We start from the raw sequence: 16290 nt of genomic DNA, 5'->3' as shown, positions 1-16290 counted from the left end.
CACTTGTGGTAGGTCATTAATATGAATATTAAACAGTCTATATACTTCATTCTGCAATTCCATAACACCATTCACACGTTAGTCACACACATTTTAGCGTTTGGGGAAAAAAATGAATTTTGATTGGCCTTCAAACAGTAGAAAGGTGGGGTCAATTTGACCATTTAGGCTAGCTTTCAAAGTAGTATGCCCACAATGAAAAAAGTTTCACTGCACAGCTGGATGAGAAAAATACATCTAATGTTAATAATGGGTATGCAAAATCAAAAATGTCTGCAGCATTGAAGGTCCCAATGAGCACAGTGGCCTCCATCATCCATAAATGGAAGAAGTTTGGAACCACCAGGAGTCTTCCTGGAGCTGGCCGCCTGGCCAAACTGAGCGATCGGGGGAGAAGGGCCTTAGTCAGGGAGGTGAGCAAGAACCCGATGGTCACTCTGACAGAGCTCCAACGTGTCTCTGTGGAGAGAGGAGAACCTTCCAGAAGAACAACCATCTCTGCAGCACTCCACCAATCAGGCCTGTATGGTAGAGTGGCCAGACGGAAGCCACTCCTCAGTAAAAGGCACATGACAGCCCGCCTGGAGTTTGCCAAAAGGCACCTGAAGGTTTCTCAGACCATGAGAAACAAAATTCTCTGGTCTGTTGAAACAAAGATTGAACTCATGTCTGGAGGAAACAAGGCACCGCTCATCACCTGGCCAATACCATCCCTACAGTGAAGCATGGTGGTGGCAACATCATGCTGTGGGGTGTTTTTCAGCAGCAGGAACTGGGAGACTAGTCAGGATTGAGGGAAAGATGAATGAATGAATGAATGAAATTTTTTTTAAATAAATTTGCAAAGATTTCAAACAAACTTCTTTCACATTGTCATTATGGGGTATTGTTTGTAGAATATTGAGGAAAATAATTAATTTAATCCATTTTGGAATAAGGCTGTAACATAACAAAATGTGGAAAAAGTGAAGCGCTGTGAATACTTTCCGGATGCACTGTATATATATATATATATATATATATATATATATAGTAACATCCTGGGGAGTTTTGAGATTCAAATCCAGTCTCCTGCACCACAGTGCAATACATTACATAACAAATGTGATCAATACAGAGGTACATATTTTATATTGTTTATTTTGTTTTGCATTTTATTATACAACTCTTTGGGGTGTGTGTGTGCATGTTTTGTTAATATTGAATACAAATGAAAGCCATTTCCAGATATGTGACTAAATAACATTTATTTTTGTTGGACGTGGTAAAATTGAGGAACCATAAAAATTATTATTATTATTATTATTATTATTATTATTATTATTATTATTATTATTATTATTATTATTATTATTATTTATTATATATTTTTTTTCTTGGCAGATGCCCTTATCCAGGGCGACTTACAACATAAGTGCAAACAAAGTGCAAAAATACAGAGAAGTACAAGGCATCAATCATTACAAATTCAATTTGGCTAAAACAGCAATTCAAAATACATTTTACAAATTCCAATTTACAATTTACACAAGTACAGTAAGTGAGGTCCTACATCCTGGACGGTGAAAGCTAAGTGCTGTCAAGATGTAGGGTTACAGGCTAGGGCTACGGGAAAGGGAGCAAGGAGGAAAACAATCAAGAACACGAGAAGCATAATAAAAACTGTGAAGTGCTATCTAGCAGGGATAGAGGACTAATATTACAAGTACTGTCGGAAAAGATGCGTCTTGAGTAAGCGCCGGAATGAGGTCAAGGACTCTGCTGTTTTGACTTCGGTGGGCAGGTCGTTCTACCATTTAGGGGCCAGGGATGAGAAGGAGCGGCTCTGGAGGAAGGAGAGTGGAGAGGAGGCAGAGTTAGTCTTCTGGCACTGGAGGAACGCAGTGGTCTGGAGGGGATGTATGGAGAGACAAGTGACTGAAGGTAGCTTGGTGCAGTGTGGTCAAGACAGCGGTAAGTTAGGGTCAAAGTCTTGAACTGAATGTGTGCCGCTATTGGGAGCCAGTGGAGGGAGTGGAGCAGTGGAGTAACGTGTGCGAATCGTGGCAGAGAGACACCAGACGAGCCGCAGAGTTCTGGATGAGCTGGAGTGGCGGGTAGTAGTTGCAGGCAGGCCGGCCAGGAGGGAGTTGCAGTAGTCCAGGTGGGAGAGAACCAGTGACTGGACGAGTAGCTGAATCGAGTAGTCGGTGAGGAAGGGACGGATCCGGCATATGTTGCTCAGGAAGATTCTGCAGGTGCGTGTCAGCGTGGTGATGTGCTGGGTGTAGGAGAGCGCAGGATCGAGGGTGACTCCTAGATTTTTAGCGGAAGAAGAAGGAGAGAGTGTGGTGGATTCCAAGGGGATCGAGATGGGGAGGTCAGCAGAAGGTGAGGAAGAGTGGGGGGAAAAGAGGAGATTTGATTTGGAGAGGTTGAGCTTGAGGTGGTGCGAGTGCATCCAGGCGGAAATGGCAGACAAGCAGGAAGAGATGCGTGAGGGGATGAGAGGGTCAGAAGAGGGAAAAGACAGGAAGATCTGGGCATCATTAGCGTAGAAGTGGTAGGAGAAACCATGGGATGCGATGAGGGGGCCCAGGGAGCGAGTGTAGAGAGAGAACAGGAGCGGGCCCAGGACGGAGCCTTGGGGAACGCCTGTGAGGAGAGGTTGGGGGGTGGATGAGGAGCCTTGCCATGTCACTTGGTAGGACCGGTCACTGAGGTAGGAGGAGAACAAGGTGAGAGCAGTCCCAGAGATCCCAAGGTCAGCGAGACAGGAGAGGAGGATGGAGTGATCAATGGTGTCAAATGCTGCGGAGAGGTCAAGGAGGATGAGGACTGAGGAGAGGGAGGCTGCCAGTGACAGCCAGGAGAGCCGTCTCAGTGGAGTGAGCTGTGCGGAAGCCGAATTGCAGAGGATCAGGAGTGAGTGTTGGGACAGAAAGTCCGAGAGTTGACGGTGGACCACCCGCTCGAGAGTCTTGGAGAGGAAGGGAAGTAGGGAGACAGGGCGGTAGTTCTGAGGAGAGGTGGCGTCAAGGGTTGGTTTCTTGAGCAGTGGGATGACAGCAGCTTGTTTAAATGCAGTGGGGAAACAGCCAGAGAGGAGTGAGGAGTTGAGGAGGGAGGAGATGAAGGGGAGAAGATCAGGAGCGGTTGCTTGGAAGAGATGAAATGGGAGAGGGTCCAAGTCACATGTTGTGGGTTTGTGACCTAGGAGGAGAGCAGAAACTTCAGCATCTGAGAGAGGTGAGAATGAAGAAAAGGAAGCTTGATCGGTGGGAGGTTTCGGTGTGATGGGAGATGAGGGTGGAGTATTGAAGAGCCTGCGGATGTCTGCAATCTTGGAGGAGATGGGGGAGGAGGAGGGGGAGGGGGGGCAAGGAGGGAGGAGAAGGTGGAGAAGAGTTTGTGGGGGTTGTTGACAGTGGATTCGAAGAGAGATTGGAAGTAAGACTTCTTGGCTGAGGTGAGAGTGGACGAAAATGTGGACAGTAGAGAGCAGTAGAGTTTGAGGGCAGCTGGGAGTTTGGTCCTTTTCCATTTCTGTTCGGCGGTACGCAGACTAGTTCGGGTTGCGCGGAGAACAGCAGAGAGCCAAGGCTGAGGAGGGGAGGGACGGGCAGGACGAGACGTGAGAGGACAGAGAGAGTCAAGGGAGGAGGTGAGGGAGGAGAACAAAGAGGAGGTAGCACAGTTGACAGATATATGGGAAAAACAGTCAATGGAAGGCAAGAGAGTGAGGGCAGTGGAGGCAAGGGTGGAGGGGGAGACAGAGCGGAGATTACGGCGGAAGGTGACAGAGAGAGTGGAGGGAGGGGAGGGAAAGGGAGAAGGAAATGAAGTGGTGGTCCGAGAATAAAATGCCTTGATAATTTATGGAAAATAAAATGTTGGCTTAAAACATCAAATGAATCTCTTGCGTGCCTCTTCATAAGGCTCACACAAGCACATGCACATTCACTTTATTACTAAAATCACAATTTACTTTTACTTTTGGTACTTGAGTACTCTTGAAAGTAGCTGATTCTTTACTTTTACTCAAGAACTGTTTGAATGGGAGACTTTTTACTTTTACTGGAGTAAGTGTTTGATAGAATATTTTTACTTTTACTCAAGTATGACTTCCGACTACTTTTTACACCTGATCAGGATGAAGGAAATAAGACTAAAATGATGTAACCCATACAACTTTAAAATAGCAGGGATAAGAGGGAGGACATTGCACAGACAGGAGGCGGTCTTGCAGGAGACGGGTTTCTACAGTCAATAATCATTGTAAAATTTTTACATTTTAATATGTTGTCGATTACTGTATTTGACTATAAACTCCTAGTGACTATAGCCGAACCAAGGGAACCAAGCCGTAGTGCTGGAGTGAAGTAACGACTGGGAAAGCAGTGAATGGCGAAGATTTCCCCAAGCGCGGATTATAAGGGAAGCTTTGGAAACGACGGACACTGGATTGCTGGAGATGACAGCGCAGGCTACCGGGGTTAAGTACCTGGTTGTATTTCTTTAGAAAGGAGAAGCCACACGCTGTGGAGGTTGAACTTTATTAAGAATTTGTTGAGATCTCCTCTGCCGGTGTACTTTGTGGAGAGGGTTCCCTGTCCAGGGGTTGGAGACTTACCTGTTGTGATTTATTTTTCGGTCCGGACGGGTCACTGCGGGGTAGAAGAAAAGCCATTCATTCATCATATTTGTGCAATTTGAGATTTGATTAATACTTGTTCCTACCTGCAGTTGTTGGGGTCCCAGTTGGCCCACGGGGTTCAGCTCAGCCGCAAAGTGACTGGTTTCCAACGAGGGGAAGGGGATTCTTCCGTGTGTGTCACCTATTGTGAACAGAAGAGACTGAAACCTTGTCGTTGCTTTCTGTATTGTATATTAGGAACTTGGGTTTTATTCTATCCAGTCTTATTTTCTTTGTTATTCTGGGTATGGCTTTTAGTGTTTTGTGCCCATTTTATTAAAGGCATTTTAATCTAGGTTTTAGAATTGCATGCATGTCAAATTCCTAAGGTTCTGTGCTAGTACAGTCTTCATGCCCTGTTCTAGACAAATATAATACATTACTTTTTGTGAACTTGCCTTCCGTGTGGTGCTGTTCTGGGGTCAGTCGAGCTGCCCGGGGAGAGAACTGAGTGGGTGAACGAGGTCCTCTCTCTCAAACAAAAGAGGTGGCGTGTCGCCCCTACACACACACCCCATAGGTGATGACGCGTAGATTAAAGATGTGGATATTTAATTTAGTGTTATGTGGTGGTGTTTCTTACACCGCAAAATCTGTAGTGTTGAAATCCCAGTGTTAATAATGTAGTGTTAAAATCAGTGTTTTCGACACTAAAAAGATTCACTTTGAGAGTTAAACCATCTTGAGAGTCAGTGTTAATACTGGGTGTCAAATTAAAGTGATTTTATACTGTACTGGTGTAAAACCAAAGAATGTACCATACCCACAATGCATTGTGGTAGTTTCCTGAATAATTCTTTTATGGTTTTATTTTTTCTTAATAATTGTATAAATGTTAATTATTGTACATTATTGTTTGAGGGTAAAATGTATCTTTACCCACCAATGTATTTATATTTTTGTTGTCAGATTTTTCTTCCCTTACCAAGAACTCATGTCTTTGAGTCAACCCCAAACCAGACTGTTTGGCTATTTGTCGGTTTGTGGTGGTGCTTGTAAGCATTAGCTGTATATGTCTGACCCGTTTGTGTGTTTGATAGGGTCTGGGTATTTATTTACTGAAAAGTAAATTGTAAACCAATATATTCTCTCTCTCTCTCTCAGGGCTGCTGGATTTTAATACACATGCAGGGGTGGAAAGTAATGAATTACAACTACTCTTGTTCCTGTAATTGAGTAGCTTTCTCGGGTACTTGTACTTTTTTGAGTATTTTCCCAATGTGGTAATTTTACTTTAACTTAAGTATATTTTGAGCTAAGTATTGTACTTCGCTACTTATAAAAAGGCATTCGTTACACAGAACACATTTTGTAGGCTGTCATGGAAAAACAAAATGTGGACGACAGACTAATAGACCAAAAAATGAAGGATCAATACATTCAAATGTACAGCATCCCACCCACAGCACTCCGCAGCCAATCCGTGTGTCGTGATGTTACGGCTGGTCAGTCCATAAATCCGTCCTCCAGTCCAGCAGCAGTGGGGCAGTGAAGTCGCTGTCTAGCCCCAGTATTAGTCAGTAGGTGAACATTTTTAAATCGAAGATTGCACATTTCTTTCCTGTGCAATTCAGTCTCGATCTCATTGCAGACCCAGGTCTCTGGATCAGTGTTTGATATTGACCTGTTTGATGCTATTTATTTTATATTACAGGCACTGTAGTGTTGAAAAGCGCGTTCACTGCATTGACGTACAGGTGTAATAGAGACGAGCCATTTCAAAGCGCTTTCACTTGCATAATACCATAGCTATGTCATATTTCAGTTTCCTGCTAATTTTATAACCGGTTATTTGTTTTATAATTGTATATGTCTGCTAAGATATGTGCATACCGAGTTATACAATGCATTGTGTAAAGTTTGTTATATTATTGTTCCTGTGTATATGTGCAAGTTTTGATTCATAATTGAATAATGGCAGCTGATGCAGCTCCTGTCTGCCTGTCCTGATCGGCTCGGCGAGTTTCCGACGACCCCTGGAATTCAATCATGAAACTCCAGAAAAACTTAGTGCAAAACTAGAACTACTTAAAGTCCATTGAAGTGCGTTTTATAAGCCCTTACTGTTCATTTACTGTTAATTTCCTGGCTGGCAGTGTTAACATAATTGTTCGATTTTTGTTATTAATTTGGAGACCAGTGTGTGAAGAAAAATAACTACAATCGAAAATTGAACCGAATGGAAAGTGTGGAATCGTTACAGCCCTATTAGTGAGCAAACATTTTAAGAGCTTCGTGGCAAAACGTGATAATGAAGCCAATTCCACACATAATTCAGGTTCATGCTGTGGATAGAGGGTACCTTTTTTACGTAGTATACACAGTTTAATCTAAAACAAGTTATGTCTTGTAATCCCAATGTTAAAAAATTGTGACATTGACTTTCCTGAATTATATCAAAAGGCAATATATCAATTTTAGCCAATCAGCATCACACTCATTTTTGAAAATAACACAGATCTCTGAAACGGTAAACGTTCACACGATCATAATGAATACATCATTCAGCAATGTTGACAACATATCAGACAATATCAGAAATTGCAAACCCATACTTAATAGCAATTTGCTTTAAAATGCAGTGGACAGACTAAAACGCATGACAAAACGGAATGCCCAATGACAGAAGGACAGTCTATATCTCCAAATCCCACACAGGAATCCTAAAATCCTGAATACGCTTTCTTTAAAATAACCTATTCTAAAAATGAAAAGTGGAATGACAGGCCTGGAATGACTATAGAATAATATATACACCGCTCAGCCATAACATTATGTCCACTGACAGGTGAAGTGAATATCACTGATAATCTCGTTATCATGGCACCTGTCAGTGGGTGGGATATATTAGGCAGCGAGTGAACATTTTGTCCTCAAAGTTGATGTGTTAGAAGCAGGAAAAATGGGCAAGCATAAGGATCTGAGCGACTTTGACAAGGACCAAACTGTGATGGCTAGACGACTGGGTCAGAGCATCTCCAAAGCTGCAGCTCTTGTGGGCTGTTCCCGGTCTGCAGTGGTCAGTACCTATCAAAAGTGGTCCAAGGAAGGAAAAGCGGTGAACCGGCAACAGGGTCAGCGTTATCTGTGTAAATGGGCAACTGTATATAATGCAATATAGATTAATAGGCAGTCAATCCTATTTGGGTTATGTTTTCAGTATCCCAGGCCTGTCATTCCATAGAAAGCAGCTGTCATTCCACTTACCTTTTTTATCTGAGGTTATTTTAAAGAAAGTGTATTCAGGATTTTACGATTCCTGTGTGGGATTTGATGATATACAGTGAGGGGGGGAAAAAAGTATTTGATCCCCTGCTGATTTTGTACGTTTGCCCACTGACAAAGAAATTATCAGTCTATAATTTTAATGGTAGGTGTATTTTAACAGTGAGAGACAGAATAACAACAAACAAATCCAGAAAAATGCATTTCAAAAAAGTTATAAATTGATTTGCATGTTAATGAGGGAAATAAGTATTTGATCCCCTATCAATCAGCAAGATTTCTGGCTCCCAGGTGTCTTTTATACAGGTAATGAGCTGAGATTAGGAGCACTCTCTTAAAGGGAGTGCTCCTAATCTCCACTTGTTACCTGTATAAAAGACACCTGTCCACAGAAGCAATCAATCAATCAGATTCCAAACTCTCCACCATGGCCAAGACCAAAGAGCTGTCCAAGGATGTCAGGGACAAGATTGTAGACCTACACAAGGCTGGAATGGGCTACAAGACCATCGCCAAGCAGCTTGGTGAGAAGGTGACAACAGTTGGTGCAATTATTCGCAAATGGAAGAAACACAAAATAACTGTCAGTCTCCCTCGCTCTGGGTTTCCATGCAAGATCTCACCTGGTGGAGTTTCAATGATCATGAGAACGGTGAGGAATCTGCTCAGAACTACACAGGAGGATCTTGTTAATGATGTCAAGGCAGCTGGGACCATAGTCCCCAAGAAAACAATTGGTAACACACTACACCGTGAAGGACTGAAATCCTGCAGTGCCCACAAGGTCCCCCTGCTCAAGAAAGCACATGTACAGGCCCGTCTGAAGTTTGCCAACATCTGAATGATTCAGAGGAGAACTAGGTGAAAGTGTTGTGGTCAGATGAGACCAAAATCGAGCTCTTTGGCATCAACTCAACTCGCCGTGTTTGGAGGAGGAGGAATGACCCCAAGAACACCATCCCCACCGTCAAACATGGAGGTGGAAACATTATGCTTTGGAGGTGTTTTTCTGCTAAGGGGACAGGACAACTGCACCGCATCAAAGGGACGATGGACGAGGCCATGTACCGTCAAATCTTGGGTGAGAACCTCCTTCCCTCAGCCAGGGCATTGAAAATGGGTCGTGGATGGGTATTCCAGCATGACAATGACCCAAAACACACAGCCAAGGCAACAAAGGAGTGGCTCAAGAAGAAGCACATTAAGGTCCTGGAGTGGCCTAGCCAGTCTCCAGACCGTAATCCCATAGAAAATCTGTGGAGGGAGCTGAAGGTTCGAGTTGCCAAACGTCAGCCTCGAAACCTTAATGACTTGGAGAGGATCTGCAAAGAGGAGTGGGACAAAATCCCTCCTGAGATGTGTGCAAACCTGGTGGCCAACTACAAGAAACGGCTGACTTCTGTGATTGCCAACAAGGGTTTTGCCACCAAGTACTAAGTTGAAGGGGTCAAATACTGATTTCCCTCATTAACATGCAAATCAATTTATAACTTTTTTGAAATGCATTTTTCTGGATTTTTTTGTTGTTATTCTGTCTCTCACTGTTAAAATACACCTACCATTAAAATTATAGACTGATAATTTCTTTGTCAGTGGGCAAACGTACAAAATCAGCAGGGGATCAATACTTTTTTCCCTCACTGTAGGCCGTCCTTCTGTTTTCCCCATTGTAGTCTATGGGCATTCCACTCCCCATTATAGTCAATTGGTATTCCGTTTTGTCATTTGTTTTAGTCTGTCCGAAATAAACTAATAGTAAAGTTATATCAACACTTATTTGTGTTCTAGGTAAGGTAGTGTTGTGATTTTATTTGTTTTTATTTATTTAAATATCTGCTACAGCCATTTAGAAATAATAATAATAATAACGAACTTTTAAATCAATAAAACCGCTACTTTATTGTTTCATATCTCTGCATATCTCCAAGCTCTCGATTACATAATTCAACTAGTAATTTCCTAAATTAGAGCCTTTTCGCTATTTTAAACAACCCTTTTTTTTACCCAATTTAATTTTTTTTTTACTTCAATTAAGGTTCAATTAAATAATTGAGAGCTCGGTTGGAACACAAACCAGCAGGGTATGGGGTCCTCCAGGAGCAGGGTTGGGAACCACTGCTCTAAGGGGACAAGTGGACCCAAACCATGCCAGGAAAATGCCCTCGACAGCATAACAGAGCCTCCAGACCCCCCTCACTGTAGGGGTCAAACAGTCAGGTCTGTACCGTTCTCTTGGTGTCCCACAAATGCACTCACCCACTTGTCCAGAACACGAGCCAGTTGAGCGTCTTTGTGACTGAAGCTCCTGCCATTCGTGCCCCAATAATGACGCCTCTATCAAAGTCACTTAGATCCTTTCCTCTTGCCATCTTGATCCAAAATCGAGGACAGCTGGGCCTGTTCAGCATTTGTATACATGCCACAGAGCATGATAGAATGTTAATTGCTTAATTGTATCGTGCAGTACACCTGTTGAGAGGCATCTGCATTCCTTATTTTCCTCCACTAATTTATTCAGGTTTTTCCTTTAATTTGTCACCAACCTGTGTGTGTATATTATATATATATATATATATATATATATATATATATATATATATATATATAGATGTTAGCGTTTGCTTAGAGATCATGTGACAACACTTTGTTAAAAGTAACTATGTAATTTGTACTCTGAGTACTTTTACTTGAGTAGTTTTTTAAACCAGTACTTTTACTTCTACTTGAGTAAAATTGAATTAAAGTAACCATACTTCTACTTGAGTAGGATTTTTCAGTGCTCTTTCCATCTCTGTACACGTGCACATATTTCTGATCATCCAGAGTGTATAGAAGGAAATCTTGTGGTAATGCTAGTTATCGTTTGATTGATAAAAGCAGAGTAAACGGGGGTTTAACAATGTAATGGACAAACAGAGTTAACACTGGTGAGAGCACAGTGTTAAATAAGCAACTCTTGTAAGTGTTTATTTTATTTAAGTCCCTGAGAGCAGGACTTTTAACTCTGAGGCAGTGTAAAAATGCAACTCTGTTGAAAGTGTTAATTTTACTCTGGTGAGTGTGGATTACATAAACACTTTTTTAGAGTTAATGTTAACACTGTTGGAGTTAATTCAACACTGGTGAATTTACTGTGTACCATTATTATTATTAGAAGTAGTAATTATTCTCATTTATACTCTGCACATATTGTCTAGTAAAGTTTTTGTGGGTCTCAGGGTCTGGACTCGGACTTGGACCCATCCTGTCTCGGTCTGGACTCGGACTCAGGCAGTCCTGGACTTGGTCTCGACTCTGCCTCGGATATGTTGGTCTCGACTACAGCACTGGAAGGTTGAGCCAAGCACTGATCTGTTGAGAAGGGTAGGCCGAATTCAGATATGGACGTGTGGATACTGTTATACTGAGGCAAACAATGTCTGTATTGTTTTTGTTTTCGAAGCATAACATGTATATAATTGTTTATAATTCAAAATGTATTTTAGGGTTGCTATTTTTAGTGTTTTTCCCCCTGTGATTGTGTATTAAAGCTAGCTAAGCGTCGATGTTCTGTGCTGTTTGTGTTGATTGATAGTTGATGTTTAGCTGCCGGATTTAACCTTACCAGGAATTGTATTGGAGTTTTGGAAAATATTACTATGGTTTTCTTCCAATGCCCAAAAAATACTCAAAAATGTAACTCCTATTGTTTATTACTGTATTTACAACTTAAACTGGGACAGCCGTGTGGAGTAGGGGTCAGGGCTCTGGACTCTGTAAGTGCGGATTTGGATTCAATCCCAGGTGGGACACTGCTGCTGTACCCTTGAGCAAGGTAGTTTACCAAGATTAATCCAGTAAAAACACAGCTGTATTAATGGGTGAAAAAAGCGATATATTGCAACAATTGTCAGTCACCCTGGATAAGGGTGTCTGCTAAGAAATTTAGAAGCTTTAATGTTGTAACTTGCATTTTGTTAATACCAGTGTATGTTTATGGTTCAGCAGTTAAGAAATCTTAAGAAATATTAAGTATATATATATATATATATATTTGTTTTACAAAGCTATTCAGTTCCACATAGTTTTCTCACCATTGGCACTCTGTCCAGTATTAACTATTCAGTGCGTTTTTAATGGTGTTGAAAAGCTGATATATTTTTTCATTATGGATCCAAAATATTCTTGTTTTAAACAGATGTTGATCCCTGGGGGAAAACTGGAGAATGAGTTCCTCCATTGTGGGTAAAAGTTTAAAGACTGCCCACCAGTGTATTTTGGGGATAGGAATCAGAGATCACTGTGCTGTTGGCCAGGCGTGCCATTGGCAAATTGTCCCCTCTTCTATTCAAGCTACTTCATGGTGCTCAATAAAGATGGCAGTTTCTTCAAAATGCTCAAACACTGCTTCATTGGCCAGTCAGTTCCAATCATGTTCCAATCTATCCCGCACATTGGAAGTTCATTTGTTTCACTTTCCAGGGCAAGGTGCTTGAGTTTGGTGTCTTCCCACTTGGCTTCTTTCTCATTCCTGTACTTTTCACTTTTTCCAAGTGCACGGATGCAGTTTTGGCAGCTTCAGAGTGTGAGGGTCCATTATCTGGCAACTGGCTGCTCTGTGCCTAGTCAAGGGATGAAGTGATGGCTCATTCATGGCTGGTCCTTGCACATCTTCAGGGGTTGGGCCTAAGGTCAACAGCTGTTCGGATTGCTGCAGTTCAGTCCTGCCTTTCTTAATTAAGGCTGGGGGACTCCCAAGCCTTGCCACTGGGTCTGCTTCATCTCAGGTCACTTCAAAGTGACATTGCGATCACCATCGTTGGGTGCTAGTGATGCCAGCTTATTGGGAGACCTTTTCACGTATAGTACGGCATAGTACTTGGACTGGTTTGTCGCTGGGGACTACTCGTCAGTGACGCCTCCAGCGATGGTTGGTGTGTGGTGTGGAATGGCCTGGGAGCTCCGAGGTTCAGGTCACCGTTCATGTCTGTCTACATCAGGGGTTCCCCATGTGTGGTGATGGAGGGCCAAGTTCCCGAGGTTGCATGGGATGGGGGGCCACAGTAGAAAATGAACCACCAATTTTATTTCCTATACATTTCTGTTAGGGAACATTTATTAACTTTAATTGTTTTATTATTTCCCCCAAATTACATTTACAATTTGTAACGCAAAAAAAAAATCTTCAGAAAAGGGTGGGTTGAAGGTTGGCTTTGGAGGGCCTCGCCAAACATCCTCAAGGGCCGCATTTGGCCCCTGGGCCGAACTTTGGGAACCCCCGGTCTACATCAATGTGCAGGAGCTTGAAGCAGTCTTCCTGGGCACTTCTGTCTCTCCAGGGCAGACATGTGCTCGTGATGACCAACAAAAACACATCTGTGGTGTCTTATTTCAACCAACAGGGAATCTGTGCTTACTTACGCTGCATCAGCTGGCACGCAGGGTGTTACTGTGGTCTCAGCCCTGCTAGGCCTCCTTGTGAGCAGTTAGAGAGAACTTGGCAGCGGACCTCGTCTCCAGGGGGGTCCTCTGTCCTCTGAGTGGCACCTTTACTGCAGGTAGTGGAACACATATGGACTCGGCAGAGCGCGTGCAGATCTTTTCGCCTTGCGAGAGTTGACTTACTGTTCTCTGGGGTTCTCTATCCACAAGTCCAACAGTTATCTGCGTGTGGCCTCCTTTACACATTTTATCCAGTTCTGCTCCTCCCAGCCTTGTTAGAGAAGGTTTTTTTGGAGAGTATGGCAGTTCTCCTGGTGGCTCCTCAGTTTTTGTTTGTTTTTGTCTCAGATATGTGTGTGGGGGTGCATTATGGCATTACTAACTTCATGGCCACTATCTATCATACCTGAGCGAACAGGCCCGGACTATCTCAAAGTTCAACAGCAAAGTTTCCAACTCTTGGGGGGGGGGGGGTGTTGCCTCACGCCTCATTTATAGTTATTTTAAATATTATTTAAGCTAGTTAAGGCAGGGTAGGCAAACTTTCTTAGCTGGGATCGTTCAATGTGGCTCATAGGCTTCTATTTAAAACAAACGAACAAGAACATATCATCCCAATCTTATATTCCTTACATTGGTTTCCAGAATTGATTTTAAGATTTTACGAATTACTTTTAAAGTACTGCGGGATTTTGACCCTGATTATATCACAGAGCTTTTAATTCCTTTTGAGCCGGTATGCACCCTAAGATCCACGGACGAGGCCCTGTTGTCTGTTCCAAAATCTAAAATTGAGTGATTTGGGCTTTTGCCATCAGGGCTGCCACAGTGCCTCGGTATGTTAATTTAAATCACAATTTAAAAATAGTTGGTTGATCTATATTATATTAAATTGCCTGAATCTGTCAGTTTGTTTCATTAATTTATTTGATTCTATTTTTATCTCATTGTTATATTATATTTGTAATATTTTTAAATCAGTCATATAACTGTTAGTTAGTAACTGTTTAAAAAAGTGCTATACAAATAGTATTATTTACAGATTTGAAAAAGTGTTCAACAAACTTTGAAAATTAATTAATAATGTTTATTAAACTAGACAGTCCCCAAATGGAGGGTGTGAATACTTTCAACCATGAATCTTCTGTCTACGGTCATCAGTAGTTACTCAGATTCCTTAAATGAGTCAATCCTTTTTCAGTATCTTCTGTATTTGTTGTCTAATTATTTGTGCCCCGGTTAATAAATCCACCATCGTCATTCAACTCTTAAATCCAGAGAAATGAATGCAGAGTTCCCAGTCCCTGCTGCGGCTCCAGGTTCCACCACTGTCTACGGTTCAAATATAGAATGCTGCTTTCCTGCCTGCATATTTTCTGTGAGTTAGCCTTTTGTCCTTCCAGCTCTATCAGATAGGAGACCTATCTATCCAGCTTGTTGACATTCACCGATGTTGGAATGAGTTTTTGCAAGGGCACGCTTGCCTGTATACACTAGTCAAACCCTCCCCATCCTGTTTCTACTTGTACTAGATATGAAAAGGTTCATGTTATCATTCGGTATATAAACAGCAGAACATCAATTTGATAACCCAGGTAAAAAATAGCACCCATACATGTCACAGCATGCATCCTGTGCAGTGCTTCTGTAAGTACCCTTTTAAAACACATTAAACAATCAAAATAGCATTGGAAGTCTTTGTTTATTATTATTTTTTAATGCTACCAGTGCATTTGATCTGGATCAGAAATGGCAGTGTAAACGCACCTACCGGTCTGAAATGTACCCTGCTGTGATGAAGAACATTGACAGACACAGCTGCCAGCAATAAGACTGGAGGCTCACTGGCATGCTCCAGCCAGTGCTGTTGCTGAGAATGGGGAGACCCTGGACAAATATGACCTCCAGCCCAAAACAGTGCTTGGCCATGTGTGTGCCACCTATTGGGGAATTCCCATCATAAATGGGTAATGACATGGTCTGCAATTCAGTTTTGATTCGAGACACTAAAAATTGTCTCTTAAATTGCATTTCAGTATTTTTAGTTCACCTTCAATTAATTATTTTAACATTTTCTCTCCAAATGACCCCATATTCCAAGTCTGAGCCCACACGTTGCTTTGATCCTGTAGTTCTCTTTCTCTTGGCCGTCAGTCCCGCCTCTTGTTCTCTCTGTGTCTCTGGTGGGAGCCAGCTATCTTTGCTTTATTTTTTTTACCCCCTTTCCTGTTGGAACGGTCTTCAATAGCCATGGGTAATCTTTGCCAATCTGTTTTGAGAGGTTTGTCTGAAGTTATTTTTTTTTTCTCTGTAAAAGGAGTTTCAGCTCTCTCACTGTATGTGTTTCGCAGTGTTTTTCACTTCTGACCTTAGCCTACCTTCTCTCCTGTAGACGCCAATAAAACAAATAACTATGTATTCACTCATTTGCATTTAATTTGTAATTTTTCACTACATTTAAGTTGAGTTTAATTAACCTTTCATACCCAATTTCTAAACAGAACTTCATCTTCATTTTAGCCACTCAAGTTTTTGTAGAACACCTGTGTTTTTGTACTTGTTTGCCTGCTTTTGTCTTTGTTTGTGCTACAGTGGTATTGAGGAATAGATTTTTTTTGTTGACTTAGAAAGTCACATTTCAAAACTAGGTGATAGGTGGAGACTGAAGTTTGATTGTTAGCACAAGGGTTGCAACAGACCGCTAGAAACGCTGTCTGTTGAATACATAACTGTGAATGTAGTGCAATTGGACTAAAACACAGCCAGTCGAGTAAGGGAGTGATTTAGCATGTGCTCATGTCATTGTCATTTCAACAGGTCTTAGGTTGTTAACTAATGTCCATTAAAAACTCCTAAAATTAAACCTGGTTCAAAAAGGCATCCAAAACTATAAAACAGCCAGAAAACACTTTCTTTGGGATATCGGACACATTCCATGTTGCCTAGCAACTAGATCTGTAATATGTCCT

This window comes from Amia ocellicauda, chromosome 9 (genome assembly GCF_036373705.1).
Source record: "Amia ocellicauda isolate fAmiCal2 chromosome 9, fAmiCal2.hap1, whole genome shotgun sequence".
NCBI classification, from domain to species: Eukaryota; Metazoa; Chordata; class Actinopteri; order Amiiformes; family Amiidae; genus Amia; species Amia ocellicauda.
Note: the sequence above shows the minus strand (reverse complement) of the source record.